The sequence below is a fragment of the Aquarana catesbeiana genome, linkage group LG10 (assembly GCF_042186555.1).
Source record: "Aquarana catesbeiana isolate 2022-GZ linkage group LG10, ASM4218655v1, whole genome shotgun sequence".
Lineage (NCBI taxonomy): Eukaryota > Metazoa > Chordata > Amphibia > Anura > Ranidae > Aquarana > Aquarana catesbeiana.
Genome location: NC_133333.1, coordinates 125,204,127 through 125,219,769, shown reverse-complemented (window position 1 = coordinate 125,219,769; position 15,643 = coordinate 125,204,127). Strand labels below are relative to the sequence as shown.

The window sequence follows — 15,643 nt, the reverse complement described above, 5'->3', positions numbered from 1 at the left end:
AGTTGCCGTAGCAATTGAAGTAGCAATAGGGACACTATTTGGCTCAAATAAAGAATCCAGCCACACCGAAGCAACATTAGAATTCAACTGGGGTTGTCTAACAGTATTAAATGAAGCAGCAAACGTAGACATCAAATTAGAGAAATTACATATTAAATCCTTAAACCGTGAAAAATCGTTAGACTCACTAGAAGGAGTTGAAATCACAGGAATGGGAGTGCACACCGACTCCGTCATTAATTGAGGTGAACCATCCTGCTCAAGAGACATTTGTCCACTACCACTCACCACGAAAACGGGATCTGCTGTCATTAAAGGACCCGCAGAAGTCATCTGTGGCATTGTAGTTGAAGCAACAGCAGTAGAAAGGTTAAATTGAGAAGCAGAATAATTATTGACATTAAACACATCATCCTGAGATTATTATTATTATACAGGATTTATATAGCGCCAACAGTTTACGCAGCGCTTTACAGCATGAGGGCAGACAGTACACTTACAATACAAATCAATACAGGAGGGATCAGAGGGCCCTGCTCATTAGAGCTTACAATCTAGAAGGGAGGGTCAAGTGTAAACAAAAGGTGATCACTGTGGGGGGTGAGCTGATGGAGAAAATGAAAAAGCAGTTGTTGTTAGGTATGGGTAGGGGAGATGCTTTAGTACCTCTAGTTTTAAATAACCTTTTTTTTCCTGTTCCCCTAGTGACTGGGAATTGAACCAGCAAGGTCGCTTGTGAGGTCTCTGTGTGACTCGATGAGGACGAACTGCGCATGCGTCCGCGATCTCCGACAAAGTTGAAGGCGGATCGTCAATCGTGACTGGAGGCCGGCCCGAAGATGACGCAGGCGGAGCTGACGACACAGGAAACCGAGACACCGAAGATTCGGAGGAAGCATTGTGAACGGAAGGAGGAAGATGAGTAGACGATCCAGTCCAGGGCATCGGGGAATCAGATACAAGGGTTCCAGGGGGGAACATGGCAGAAGCGGGCAGGGCAGGAAGCTGACCCAGAACAGAGGAAGGTCCAGGAAGAGAGAGGCATTGACACATACAGCTATTACCATCTTCCGCCGCGGCCCAGTCCATCATTAGGCGAAATAAATGCCTCATGACAGGTAAGCGCAGATGTGCTTCTGATCCTCGTCATCTTCTGCCCACTAATGACGCATCCTCTATTCCTTTTATAGGAACGTTTTTTGGGGCAACTGTCAACTCATCAACCAATACCTGGTAAGTATATATATATGTATCTTAACTGACTTTAATTAATTAAATTATAGGTCTGCCACGATCCCACAGGTAGTGGGGGCGGGGACATTTCATGCCCTGCCCTTCACCTTTATTCCTGGCCATATTCACGAACCATAGCCCTGAGGGTGAAACTGTTGTTTATAAGTGCAGTAGTAATACCATCATTAGTGAATGACTTTCTGCAACAGCCAAAGGTTCGTTGTAGAGGAACAGCTAGAGGTTCGCTGCAGAGGGGGGCAAACAGGCCATATAAACATGAACCAGCCGAATTTCAATCCATGTATGGGTGCCCTGGTTGTTGCCTTAGTTTACCTGTTTGCTGAAGCAGGAACAGCTAGAGTTCGGGGTGAATTCTGCATCACCCCAAACGCAATTCTCATCCCTAGTCAAGATCTAGCCTGTTGCATTTAATAATTCTACATAATTTTGTGCATTTAGCAAAAATGGTAACAGTATTTTTTGTTTCATATACCAGGTCAAATAATAGACTAAAAAGCTGGACTCACCACTGCTAAGTTTAGCAACTTTGAACAATTTATATTTACAATAGCTCCTTGTCTTTTTTTTCACCAGGTCATTAACCATGTAGAAACATTCTTGCTTAGTCCTTGCAATATCAACTTCTCTACCAGGATATTATGATGGACATTAAAAACTACTTCAGTAAATTTTAAATTTACCGCATCAATAGAATTTACAACACCCTGATTTAAACATGCCTTCATCTTTGTTAGTTTTTTTTCTACAGTATTATTCTATATGCCCTTCATTATAACAATTTTAAATAACTATATGTTCTAACTTTTTACCCTTCTTATACACTGGCGTAGGCAGTCATTTTAGGCTGTTCAGATAAGACAGTCTAAAAAATAGGATATACAGTATCTCACAAAAGTGAGTACACCCTCACATTTTTGTAAATATTTTATTATATCTTTTCATGTGACAATACCGAAGAAATGACACTTTGCTACAATGTAAAGTAGTGAGTGTACAGCTTGCATAACAGTGTAAATTTGCTGTCCCCTCAAAATAATTCAACACACAGCCATTAATGTCTAAACCGCTGGCAACAAAAGTGAGTACACCTCTAAGTGAAAATGTCCAAATTGGGCCCAATTAGCCATTTGCCCTCCCTGGTGTCATGTGACTCGTGTTACAAGGTATTAGGTGTGAATGGGGTGGGGAGCAGGTGTATTAAATTTGGTGTTTGGTGGTTTAGTGTTATCGCTCTCACCCTCTCATACTGGTCACTGGAAGTTCAACATGGCAAAGAACTCTCCGAGGATCTGAAAAAAAAATGTTGCTCTATATAAAGATGGCCTAGGCTATAAGAAGATTGCCCAGACCCTGAAACTGAGCTGCGGCACGGTGGCCAAGACCATACCACAGTTTAACAGGACAGGTTCCACTCAGAACAGGCCTTGCCATGGTCGACCAAAGAAGTTGAGTGCACATGCTCAGCATCATATCTAGAGGTTGTCTTTGGGAAATAGACGTATGAGTGATGCCAACATTGCTGCAGAGGTTGAGGGGGTGTAGGGTCAGCCTATCAGTGCTCAGACCATACACCGCACACTGCATCAAATTGGTCTGCATGGCTGTCGTCCCATAAGGAAGCCTCTTCTAAAGATGATGCACATGAAAGCCCGCAGTTTGCTGAAGACAAGCAGACTACGGACATGGATTACTGGAACCATGTCCTGTGGTCTGATAAGACCAAGATAAACCTACTTGGTTCAGATGGTGTCAAGCGTGTGTGGCAGCAACCAGGTGAATAGTACAAAGACCAGTGTGTCTTGCCTACAGTCAAGTAAGGTGGTGGGAGTGTCATGGTCTGGGGCTGCATGAGTGCTTCCGGCACTGGGAAAGCTACAGTTCATTGAGGGAACCATGAATTCCAACATGTACTGTGACATACTGAAGCAGAGCATGATCCTCTCCCTTTGGAGACTGGGCCGCGGTATTGAAACATGATAACGACCCCAAACACACCTCCAAGATGACCACTGCCTTGCTAAAGAAGCTGAGGGTAAAGGTGATGGACTGGCCAAGCATGTCTCCAGACCTAAACCCTATTGAGCATCTGTGGAGCATCCTCCAATGGAAGTTGGAGGAGTGCAAAGTCTCTAACATCCACCAGCTCGGTGATGTTGTTATGGAGGAGTGGAAGAGGACTCCAGTGGCAACCTGTGAAGCTCTGGTGAACTCCCTGCCCAAGAGGGTTAAGGCAGTGCTAGAAAATAATGGTGGCCACTCAAAATATTGACACTTTGGACCCAATTTGGACATTTTCACTTAGGGGTTTACTCACTTTTGTTGCCAGCGGTTTAGACATTAATGGCTGTGTGTGGAGTTATTTTGAGGGGACAGTAAATACAAGCTGTAACTCACTACCTTACATTGTAGCAAAGTGTAATTTGTTTAGTGTTGTCACATAAAAAGGTATAATAAAATATTTACTAAAATGTGAGGGCTGTACTCACTTTTGTGAGATACTTTAGTAGTCATGATAATTATTAACCACTTCAGTCTTCGGAAGATTTGACTGCTGAATGACTGGGCCATTGTTTGCAATTGCACTGCGTCGCTTTAACTGCTCGGTCGTGCAACGCTGCACCCAAACAAAATTGATGTCCTTTTTTCCCACAAATAGAGCTTTCTTTTGGTGGTATTTATTTTTATTTTTTTTATTTTTTGCGCTATAAACAAAAAAAAAAAAACGACAATTTTGAAAAAAAAACAAAATATTTTGTACTTTTTGCTATAATAAATATCCCCATTTTTTTTTTAAAAAAAGCTAATTTTTTCTCAGTTTAGGTCTATATGTATTCTTCTACATATTTTTGGTAAAAACCAATCGCAATAAGCGTATATTGATTGGTTTGCGCAAAAGTTATTGGGTCTACAAAATAGGGGATAGATTTATAGCATTTTTATTATTATTTTTTTTTTTTTACTAGTAATAGCGGCGATCTGCGATTTTTATCGGGACTGCGACATTATGGCGGACACATCGGACACTTTTGACACATTTTTGGGACCATTGGCATTTATACAGCGATCAGTGCTATAAAAATGCACTGATTACTGTAAAAATGTCACTGGCAGGGAAGGGGTTAACACTAGGGGGTGATCAAGGGGTTACCTGTGTTCCCTGCTACGTGTTTCTAACTGAAGGGGGAGGGGACTGACCAGAGGAAGTGACGCATCATGGTTCCTAGCTATTAGGAACACACGATCTGTCACTCCTCACACAGCAGAACAGTGATTTGTGTGTTTACACACTCGTGCCCGCGATCTCTCGTGGCCGGCGGTCATCGCGACTGTCGGCCACGAGCATCGGCACCCCGCAGTGCAGAGGGCGCGTGTGTGCGCCTGCTATCCCGATACCACAAGCCGACGTATAGCTACGACAGCTCGCGGGATCGTGCCGACCTGCAGCAGTAAAATGATGGTGGCTGGTGTGTTTTAAGTAGCACTGGTTATCTCATATCATGTAACAAATCTTTTGCTATTTCCTCTACAATTATATTATCCAAGTTATATATTAAAAGTCCTGTATCGTGTTCAATGTCTTTATTTAAAGAGGAACCGCAGTCTGCTCACATAATTTGTAATAAAAATATCTTTGCCATTCTGAAGCTTCCCTCTAACCACTTTGCATATTATTTTATATATACTGTGATTCTGTACTTGACAAATATGCTGCAGAAATCTCCCTCCACCGAGTCTGGCTTCAACTATTTTAACTGGGCAGCTGAAGCTGCTGCCTGTTCACTTCCTGGACTTACACAGACACACACAGAGGCACACCTCCAGCTCTGCAGCTTGGCCCCCTTATGACTCATCCCCCCTCCCTTCCTGGCAAACTCTCACGAAAGAGAGGGAGCTGTGCATGATCTCATAAGCCTAGGCTTTTTACCAGACAAGAAAGAGGAAGTGGGTATGTACTGGCAGAAAAAAAAAAAGTTTTACTATCCAAAGTTAAAACAAGGGCAGGAGATTTAATAGATGGAAAGCTGAAAAAATGACTGAAGGTCCGCTTTAACAGTACACCAGCCTAATGTCCAAAATAAAAGGCTTAGGCAGGCCATACAACCACAGGTTGGAGGAAAGAAAATTGCTCAATTTCCCCATTAACACAGTCAGTGTTGATGAGGGAATCCCTCCGACAGTGCTATTGTGTTTTACCAGCGGGAGCACAGGGAGCCTCCCCCCCCCCGGCAGAATACAATGATAACTGCTGGTGGCTATAGCTGATGGCAGTGATTGCGTAAAAAAAACCTGACTTCAGTACAACCAGCCTGCCCATAGTCGAATCGAAGATTCGGCCGGTTCCTGCTGAACGGGCCAAATTTCAGCCCGTCTAAGGCCGGTTTAGGTGATTCCCTGAGTTGATTAGCCTTTGCTTGTCTATTGTGATCACTGTTTCCCAATGTTCAGACCTGCAAAACTAAAATGGTATATGGATAGAAAAAAAAAATTCCCCTGTAATTGGATCAACTATGACTTGTGTATAATATTGAAACAAATCTATGTCCCTTACTAAAAGCACATGCTTCATTGTCCTTGTTAATGTCTGGATAACGTCACCTTTTCGATTTGTAGAAGTACTTGAACTTCAGTAACATCAATTATGTGAGGTGGCCTATAACAAATCCATACCTCCCAACCGTCCCTGATCCGCCTGGATGTTCCTGGAAATTGGTCCCTGTCCCGGAGTCCCGGCGAATCAGGGCTCAGTCCCAAAATGCCCGCGGTGTGTGCTGGGTGTCTAGTTTCCCACACGCCGCGGGCAACATTCTATATGGCAGTCGCCAGCCAGCATCTCTCCTCACCGGTCCGGCTGCCTCTGACACACATGCACAATGCAGAGTGGAGCACACTGAACCCATCCCCTCCTCCTCCTGCTGCCAAGTTTTGATTTCCTGTACAGAGGAGGAGGTGTGGAGCATGCACTCCGCTCTGGAAGAACGGCGATCTGTCACTGTGAAAATGACGCTTGCAGAGAAGGGGTCCCTTGTCTATGATATAAAGCTCCGCCCACTGATCGCTGGACTCAAGAGGCGAGTGAGCCTGCTGCCAGTCTGAAGGTACCCCGATGGGGGTCCCATGTGACCAGGGGAGAAGTCATTAGGGAGAGTAAAGAGGGATAGACTGGGGGTTGTGCTAAGAGGGGGTGGGAGGATTTTGGTTTAAGGGGAATGGGGGGATTGGACCCCCTATACCCTGCCCCACTGATCCCGGTCATCCATCCTGCTGATCCCTGTACCCTGCACTACTGACCTCCGGTCCTCCGTCCTGACCTCTGTACCCTGCCCTACTAACCCTTGGTCCTCTGTCCTGACCCCTGTACCATGCCCTATTGACCCCTGGCCCTTCCGTCCTGCTGACCCCTGTACTCTGCCCTATTGACCCCTAGTCCTCCGTCCTGCCGACCCCTGTGCCCTGCCCTACTGATCCCTGGTCCTTCGTCCCGCTGACCCCTGCTCCTCCGTCCTGCTCACCCCTGTACCCTGCCCTAGTGACTCCTGGTCCTCCGTCCTGACCCTTGTACCCTGCCCTACTGAATCCTGGTCCTCTGTCCTTCTGCCCCTGTACCCTGCATTACTGATCCCCTTTCCTCTGCCCTGCTCACCCCTGTAACCTGTTGTATTGACCTCCAGTCCTCTGTCCTGATCCCTGTACCCTGCCCTACTAACCCCTGGTCCTCCGTCCTGACCCCTGTACCCTGCCCTACTGACCCCCTTTCCTCCACCCTGCTCACCCCTGTACCCTGCTGTATTGACCCCTGGTCCTCTATCCTGCTGACCCCTGTACTCTGCTCTACTGACCCGATTTTCTGTCCTGCTGACTCCTGTACCCTGCCCTAGTGACCCCCTGTGTTTTTTCCTGCTGACTCCTGGTCCTCCATCCTGCTGACCCATGTACCCTGCTCTACTGACCCTGTCTTCTGTCCTTCTGACCCCTGTAAGCTACCCTACTGACCCCCTGTCTTCTGCCCTGCTGACCCCTGTACTCTGCTCTACTGATCCCCTGTCTTCTGTCCTGCTTACCCTTGTACCTTGCCCTACTTACTCCCCCTGTCATCTGCCCTACTGACTCCCTGTCCTCCATCCTGCTGACCCCTTTACCCTGGTCTACTGACCCCCTGCCTTCTGTCCTGCTGACCCATGTACCCTGCTCTACTAACCCCCTGTCCTCCCTGGTCTACTGACCCCGTGTCTTCTGTCCTGCTAAACCCAGTACCCTCCTCTCACCCCCTGTCTTCTGTCTTGCTGACCCTTGTACCTTGCCCTACTGACTCCCCCTGTCTTCTGCCCTACTGACTCCCTGTCATCTCTCCTGCTGACCCTTTTACCCTGGTCTACCTACCCTCTGTCTTCCATCCTCCTGACCCCTGTACCCCACCCTAGTGACATCTTGTCCTCTGTCCTGACTCCTGTACCCTGCCCTACTGACCCCTCTGCCACTCTGCCATTCCTGTCCACCAAACTCCTTAAGCCCCTTCCACTGTTAAGAGTTTGGTAACACCCAAATTTTTCCTCCCTCAAGTGTACCTCATTACAAAGTTCAAAAGTTGAGAGGTATGCAAATCCCAAAAGTTTATTATGATTATTACTTTCACCATGTATGTTTAGACACAGTAATTTCACACTGTCACAATATTAACAGATATCTTCATTCACACTGCGTCTTAAATTAGATTTTACTAACATGCACTCTTCCACTTTGTCTTATGATCAGACAGGGAGTAACTGTAACTTATGCTGGCCATACATAAATTCATCCAGTTCAGCAGGGACCAGTTCGATCCATGTACGGGCACCCTGGTCAGGGCCGGCCCTACCATGGGACCTGATGGGACCATTGGCCCCGGGCGGCAGGTTCTGAGGAGCGGCACATTGACGCCCAAGAAGACAGTGGTCCCGTCCGATCGGGCTCCACTCCGCTCCTCTCCTTATCCCACTGTGTGGATGGCCCGGCGCCGCTGCGATTAGAGTTAAAGGCAGAGCACTCACTGCCATACCCGCACAGCTGGCCGCCCGCCCATCCTCTCCCCTCCATTGCTGCTGACAAGAAAAAGTCAGCTGACAGGCTGACGGCCAACAGGGTAAAGGGGAGGAGCTTTCTGCTGAACAGAGACCCCATGTTGAAAGAGGGATCGCTATAGGCGTGGCTGACACTGAAAGTAAGTGCCAAAGCCACTAATCCCATCTCCACCACCCCTGCCTGTGTCTAACCCCCCTGCTACCCCTGTCTGTGTCTAACCCCCTACCACCCCTGCCTGTGTCTAACCCCCCTACCACCCCTGCCTCTGTCTAACCCCCTACCACCCCTGTCTCTGTCTAACCCCCTACCACCCCTGTCTGTGTCTAACCCCCACCACCCCTGCCTGTGTCTAATCTCCCTACCACCCCTGCCTGTGTCTAACCCCCCTACCACCCCTGCCTGTGTCTAACCCCCTCCCTATCACCCCTGCCTGTGTTTACCCCCTCCACCTCCCCTGTCTGTATCTAACCCCCCTACCACCCCTGTCTGTGTCAAAGCCCCCTACCACCCATGTATGTATCTAACCCCCGTACCATCCCTGCCTGTGTCTAACCCCCTCCCTATCACCCCTGCCTGTGTCTACCCCCCCAACCCTGTTTGTGTCTAACCCCCCTACCACCCCTGTCTGTGTCTAACCCCCCTACCACCCCTGTCTATGTCTAACCCCCTCCCTACCACCCCTGTCTTTGTCTAACCCCCCTACCACCCCTGCCTGTGTCTAACCCCCTCCCTATCACCCCTGTCTGTGTCTAACCCCCCTCACCACCGCCGCCTCTGTCTGAACCCCACCACCACTGTTGGATGTAAATCTGACTTCCTAATAAATTTAATTTTGGTTTTAATTGTCATTACATTAAAAAATGAATGTGGGGGGCCTTTTGGTGGGCGTGATTTTTTTTTGGGGGGGTGGGCGGCGGTGGAGAGGAGGGGGGGCAGCATTTTGATCCTGTGCCCAGGCAGCACAATGTCTTGGGCCGGTCCTGACCCTGGTGGTACACAAATCAATCTATTGTATTTTGATCCATGTATGGCCATTCCCGTTCACGAGAAGTCAATCTATCAATTGACTTCTCATGAACAGGACTATAGAAAATGTTCTTTTCAATCAGCACTGCAGCCATTAGGTTGCAGCTCTGATCTGTGCATTCTGACAGTGAGGAGGCGTGGAAGTCTCCCCATTCTCAGAATATAATGACACAGTGGGAATGATTCATTCCTGAATCGGTTCCAAACTGAACTATGTATGGGAAGCCTTAATCAGGATATATGACTGCACTGCATAGTCTCTATAATGCCGCGTACACATGACTTTTCGTTGGAATGAACTCCGAAGGACTTTTCGACGGAGTTCCGACGGACAGAAACGGACTTTCCTACACACGATCACACCAAAGTCCATTCGTTTAGACATACACCACGTACGATGGGACTATAAAACATGAGTTCAATAGCCATTGCGCCACCCTTTGTGCCCCTTCTGCTAATTTCGTGTTTTTCTCGTGTTAGTAGAAGTTTGGTGAGAGACAATTCGAACTTCTCAGACTTGTTTTTTCAGATCGTTTAACTGCAGTTCAGTTTGTGCTTGTGGGGTTTGTATCTGCTTTTCAGTGCGTGTAGTCAGTTCGCATTTGTTCATTCAGTGCGCTCTTGTCCGCTCGTTGCTGATTTTCAGCTCGCTCTTCACAGGCCTTGCTGTTCTTCAGTGCGTTCTGTTAAGTACGTTCTGACCAGCTGACCATTTTGAAGCCATGTTGCAGGTACGTACTCGTCGTAGAGTTTGTGCTATGCTTGGGCTTGGTGTTGTAGTTCATTCTTTCGACCCAAGCCCAGTCCATGAACAGGGTGGGGAGGAGTTCGTGGACCAAGAATTGGTTGCTCCAGCGTGACCAATTCTGTCACATGCCTTTGCTTCGTGAGATCCATGAGCATAATCCTGACGATTTCAGGAACTTTCTCAGGATGACGGACCCCATTTTTCACCATTTGTTGGCTTTGCTGACCCCTTATATCAGCAGGCAGGATACCTGCATGAGGCATGCCATCACTCCGGAGCAGAGGCTAGTCGCCACGTTGCGGTACTTGGCGACTGGAAGAAGCCTGCAGGACCTCAAGTTCTCGACAGGCATCTCCCCCCAGGCTTTGGGGATCATTATCCCGGAGACCTGTTCTGCTACAATTCAGGTCCTGCAGAAGGACTATATTAAGGTAAGATTTATCCTTTAACATCACATTCTATTGTATTTAATGTTTGCTAATGTATTGTATTTATTTCATCAATCTCTAATTACCATGATTGTAATATGCTGTGAATGTCCCCTTTGTCCTCATGCATGCTGTAATCTTTTAATGCTCCTTTTTTGTCCTTCATGCATATTTTCCTTCACTATCATCCCCAGCATGCTATCCTGGGCCCATATCCACCTAGTCTAGTCACTTAACAATGTATTTTGTCAGCTCCATTGTAGTGCTTTACCCTAAACACCCCCTAAAATGTGTCCAAATGGTATGTGTGTCCTTAAATTAATTTATAAGCCCCCCCTTAAAATGTGTCCAAATGGTATGTGTGTCCTTAAATGAATTTATAAGCCCCCCCCTTAAAATGTGTCCAAATGGTATGTGTGTCCTTAAATTAATTTATAAGCCCCCCCTTAAAATGTGTCCAAATGGTATGTGTGTCCTTAAATTAATTTATAAGCCCCCCTCCCTTAAATTTTAGCAATGGGCCATCAGAGGAGGTGAGGAATCTGATAAGGGGGCCTTATATTAAGTCTTATATTATATTAAGTTATTTAAATAATGCTTAAAATAAATGTTATAATGATGTTGGCCAAGAATGTTTTTTGTGTAATCTGCTTGCAATGTTATGTGCAAAAGTACTTATATATTTTTTTATTGTTTCACTCCCCAGTTTCCTTCAACACCACAGGAATGGCAGACTGTGGCATCCCATTTTGCCACCTGTTGGGACTTTCCCAACTGTGGAGGGGCTATAGATGGCAAGCACGTCCACATCGTGCCACCACCCCATTCGGGGTCATACTATTTTAACTATAAGGGGTTTCATAGTATCGTGTTAATGGCGGTGGTGTCGGCACAATATGAATTCCTGTATGTGGACGTGGGGAAGAATGGCCGGATGTCGGATGCAGGAGTCTTCGCCCAGAGGGAGTTCTACCGGCGTCTCCAGAGTGGTGGCCTGGGATTGCCACCTGATGCGGATTGTCTTCACTGCAGATGAAGCCTTCGGTCTGGGCAAGCACCTGATAAGGCCATTCCCCCAAAGGACCCTCACCCCGGAGAGGAGGGTTTTCAACTACCGGCTGGCCAGAGCAAGAAGAGTTGTTAAGAATGCCTTTGGGATAATGGCCAGCCAGTTCCGCCTGTTTCTGACAGCAATCAATATGGCGGACTACAAACTAAATCATATTGTCCTAGCATGCTGCATCCTGCACAATTTTTTAAAGAAACTATTCAACCAATTATCTTGCCTCAGTTGGGCCTGAGGCCGGACTTATTTCAGAGAATTCTCTGACGGGCCTGGATACTGGCCGTACTGACTTGGCCCCCCAAAGCGCCCGTGAAGTTCGGGAGAAATATGTGAATTATTTTACGGGTAGGGGGACCATTGCTTTGCCAGACAATATGTAAAACTTTTTAGAATAAAAACAAAAAAAAAATGGTAAATTCTTTAATTTTCTTTATTGCTTGTGTTTGTTTTTTTATGGATGTATCCTAGGTTCTCCTAGTGCACTTGTAGTGCCAAGTGGATGTTCCTTTAGTAAATAAGCCACATTGTCACTGTAAACACAAAATTACCTACAAAACTGGTTTTGAGCATTGAAAGAAGAACAAAAACAATTATTTTTTTTTTTTTTATTTTTTTTTTTACAAACAGGCATGTTTTAAAACATGACATACACACAACTTTGGAACTTACAAAGTTCAACATCTAAGGCAATATCAGACATTATAGTGTCAAATATGTCTTGATATTGCCATCAATCAGATGGGGTGATGTCACCCCTGTAAAAGCCAAATTTTGAAGATGCACACAAATTGGAATTCCAAATGGGTAATGCCAACATGTGCTATCTCCCATCATGGGGGATCAATGGACATGTTTTGTGGGTGCAATCCCTTCCCAACTGTGGAGGGGCTATAGATGGGAAGCACGTCCACATCGTGCCACCACCCCATTCGGGGTCATATTTTTTAACTATAAGGGGTTTCATAGTATCGTGTTAATGGCGGTGGTGTCGGCACAATATGAATTCCTGTATGTGGACGTGGGGAAGAATGGCCGGATGTCGGATGGAGGAGTCTTCGCCCAGAGGGAGTTCTACCAGCGTCTCCAGAGTGGTGGCCTGGGATTGCCACCTGATGCGGATTGTCTTCACTGCAGATGAAGCCTTCGGTCTGGGCAAGCACCTGATAAGGCCATTCCCCCAAAGGACCCTCACCCCGGAGAGGAGGGTTTTCAACTACCGGCTGGCCAGAGCAAGAAGAGTTGTTAAGAATGCCTTCGGGATAATGGCCAGCCAGTTCCGCCTGTTTCTGACAGCAATCGATATGGCGGACTACAAACTAAATCATATTGTCCTAGCATGCTGCATCCTGCACAATTTTTTAAAGAAACTATTCAACCAATTATCTTGCCTCAGTTGGGCCTGAGGCCGGACTTATTTCAGAGAATTCTCTGACGGGCCTGGATACTGGCCGTACTGATTTGGCCCCCCAAAGCGCCCGTGAAGTTCGGGAGAAATATGTGAATTATTTTACGGGTAGGGGGACCATTGCTTTGCCAGACAATATGTAAAACTTTTTAGAATAAAAACAAAAAAAATGGTAAATTCTTTAATTTTCTTTATTGCTTGTGTTTGTTTGTTTTTGGATGTATCCTAGGTTCTCCTAGTGCACTTGTAGTGCCAAGTGGATGTTCCTTTAGTAAATAAGCCACATTGTCACTGTAAACACAAAATTACCTACAAAACTGGTTTTGAGCATTGAAAGAAGAACAAAAACAATTATTTTATTTTTTTTTATTTTTTTTTTACAAACAGGCATGTTTTCAAACATGACATACACACAACTTTGGAACTTACAAAGTTCAACATCTAAGGCAATATCAGACATTATAGTGTCAAATATGTCTTGATATTGCCATCAATCAGATGGGGTGATGTCACCCCTGTAAAAGCCAAATTTTGAAGATGCACACAAATTGGAATTCCAAATGGGTAATGTCAACATGTGCTATCTCCCATCATGGGGGATCAATGGACATGTTTTGTGGGTGCAATCCCTTCCTCTCACCTACTAGCGTTATGAGGAAGGGGTTGCACCCACAAAACGCGTACATTGAGATCCCCTAAAGACATATAGCACATGTTGACACACCGTGTACATCTTCAAAATTTGGCTTTTAAAATGTAAAAAACTTAAAACCACAGAATGTGGTCATCTAAAAAAAGGAAATGAAGAACATGATCAATTTCGTTTTAGGGAAAAAGGGATTAGATTCTCCCCAAAACTTTGATCATGCTCTTCATTTCCTGCTGCATGTTGTCCAGGCGATTGCGCATGGCATCGATCTTCCCATTCCAGGCCATGATCTGGGCAATGAGGGTTTGGGCGCTGCCGCTTGTAAATGGTTCCGCCGCTTCCCCTTCCACAACCAGAACATCACCTAAAATAGATGAAAAAACATGTATTTAAAAATATGCAGGCATACATAGATTACCTGAAGCTGGGGTGTCAGACACTCACCTGGTGGGGTGCCCATGTCACCCACTTCCTCCACCTGTCCTTCCTCCATATCCTCAGGGGGGCTGGGGCTAACTACCATTTAGGCTGGCAAGGTCAGGGGTCCCTGGGAGCCTGTTGTCTGAGTCTTTTCTCCCCTATGAGAATGAAACAAAAGGTATACTTAGCACACGGATATTTGAGTCCAGAAATATGAATATGAAACATTGCTTTGAAGTGGTGTACAATTGTCTATTTGGGAAGAGATCCAAGTTGAAGACATGATTAAAAATCCCTTTTAACCAAACTGCAATACTTACCTTTTTTGGCCAAGTTTCATAGATAGAGACACCCCAAGTATCCACTGGAGCACCTGTGTGGGTTACCCTAAAAAATGTGCTCTGGTGTCCCACACTAGTGCTCCTGAGTCCAGATGTGAAAAACAGCTGCTGAGTGTCCTCTCCTTACATTCCACTGAATCAAGTTTGCAATTCATTCATGTTTCAAAGACATCTAGACAACAATGTCCTAAACTTATTTTATTAAGACAAATCAGCAAGACCAAAATGTAGTTAAAACCCTGCATCAACTAAATACATTGTATATATTTTCAAACGATGTTTCCTACTAAACGATGTTTCCTACTAACGATGTTTCCTACGAACGATTACTGTGTAAAGAAAAGCACATGGAGCAGCATGCAAGTTAATAATCATAATAGGAACACATGACAAGTACTTACTTTTTTGAAGTACCTTCTTGATTTTGCGATACTGATCCAGCTCCCTCAGTTTTATGTTGGACCAGCGCTTCCTTAATTGTTCTTTGGACCATCGTACCCCAAACTTGTGCTCCAGAGTGTTCACAACTGTAGTCATGATTTCATCCTTTCGCAAATTGGGGTGGGTGTACGGACCATGTTTCCCATCATAATCCTCCCTGCACAAGATCTCCACCATCTCCACCATTTCATCAAAGGCCATGTTGGTGGCCTTATATCTCCTCTTCCGGGATCAGGACGTTTCCGGCTCCGGGCTTTCCTCATTACTGGAATCTTTAGCATACACCTGCTGTGTCTTCGCCATGTTGTCCTACTGCGCACCATAGAGAGAAGGGGCGGGAATATTCGTGAACAAGAACGTCAGGGGCAGGCGACGCGGGCGGAGTTTCACACATGCGCAGTGTATATAAAGCTAACACGTGTCGTACGTATGTACGTTCTGTGCGTGGAGGAAAGAGGAACGGAAGTTGCAAGCGTCCGAAACGAAGGTAAATTTTAAAAATTTTGGAACATCAGTGGCCTATACTGCTTAAAGATTGAGGCCTATATTTGGATAAGATTATGAGAGTTTAGGTTGACATTAGTGTATTTGTCTTGTGTATTGTCTTACAGAAAAAATTAATAATAAGTTTAAGAACCCAGAATTTCTGTCCACATTTATTGACAAGTACAGGGAGATGAGAAATCTGTGGGAGGTCAAACACAGTTCATATTACAATAAAAAAGTAAGAAAGGAAACGCTGGAGAAACTTCTGGGATTTGTGAAGACTTGGATCGCAGAAGCAGACATGAAGTTTTTGGAAATTAAAA

General features: G+C 45.6%; 1 protein-coding gene across 5 annotated transcripts in view; it reads right to left on the bottom strand.

The window, feature by feature from the left end:
• The window catches only part of GRIK4 (glutamate ionotropic receptor kainate type subunit 4), a 925,106-nt gene that overhangs the window by 535,557 nt on the left and 373,906 nt on the right, over window positions 1-15,643 (bottom strand). The gene's annotated exons all lie outside the window — the stretch shown is intronic.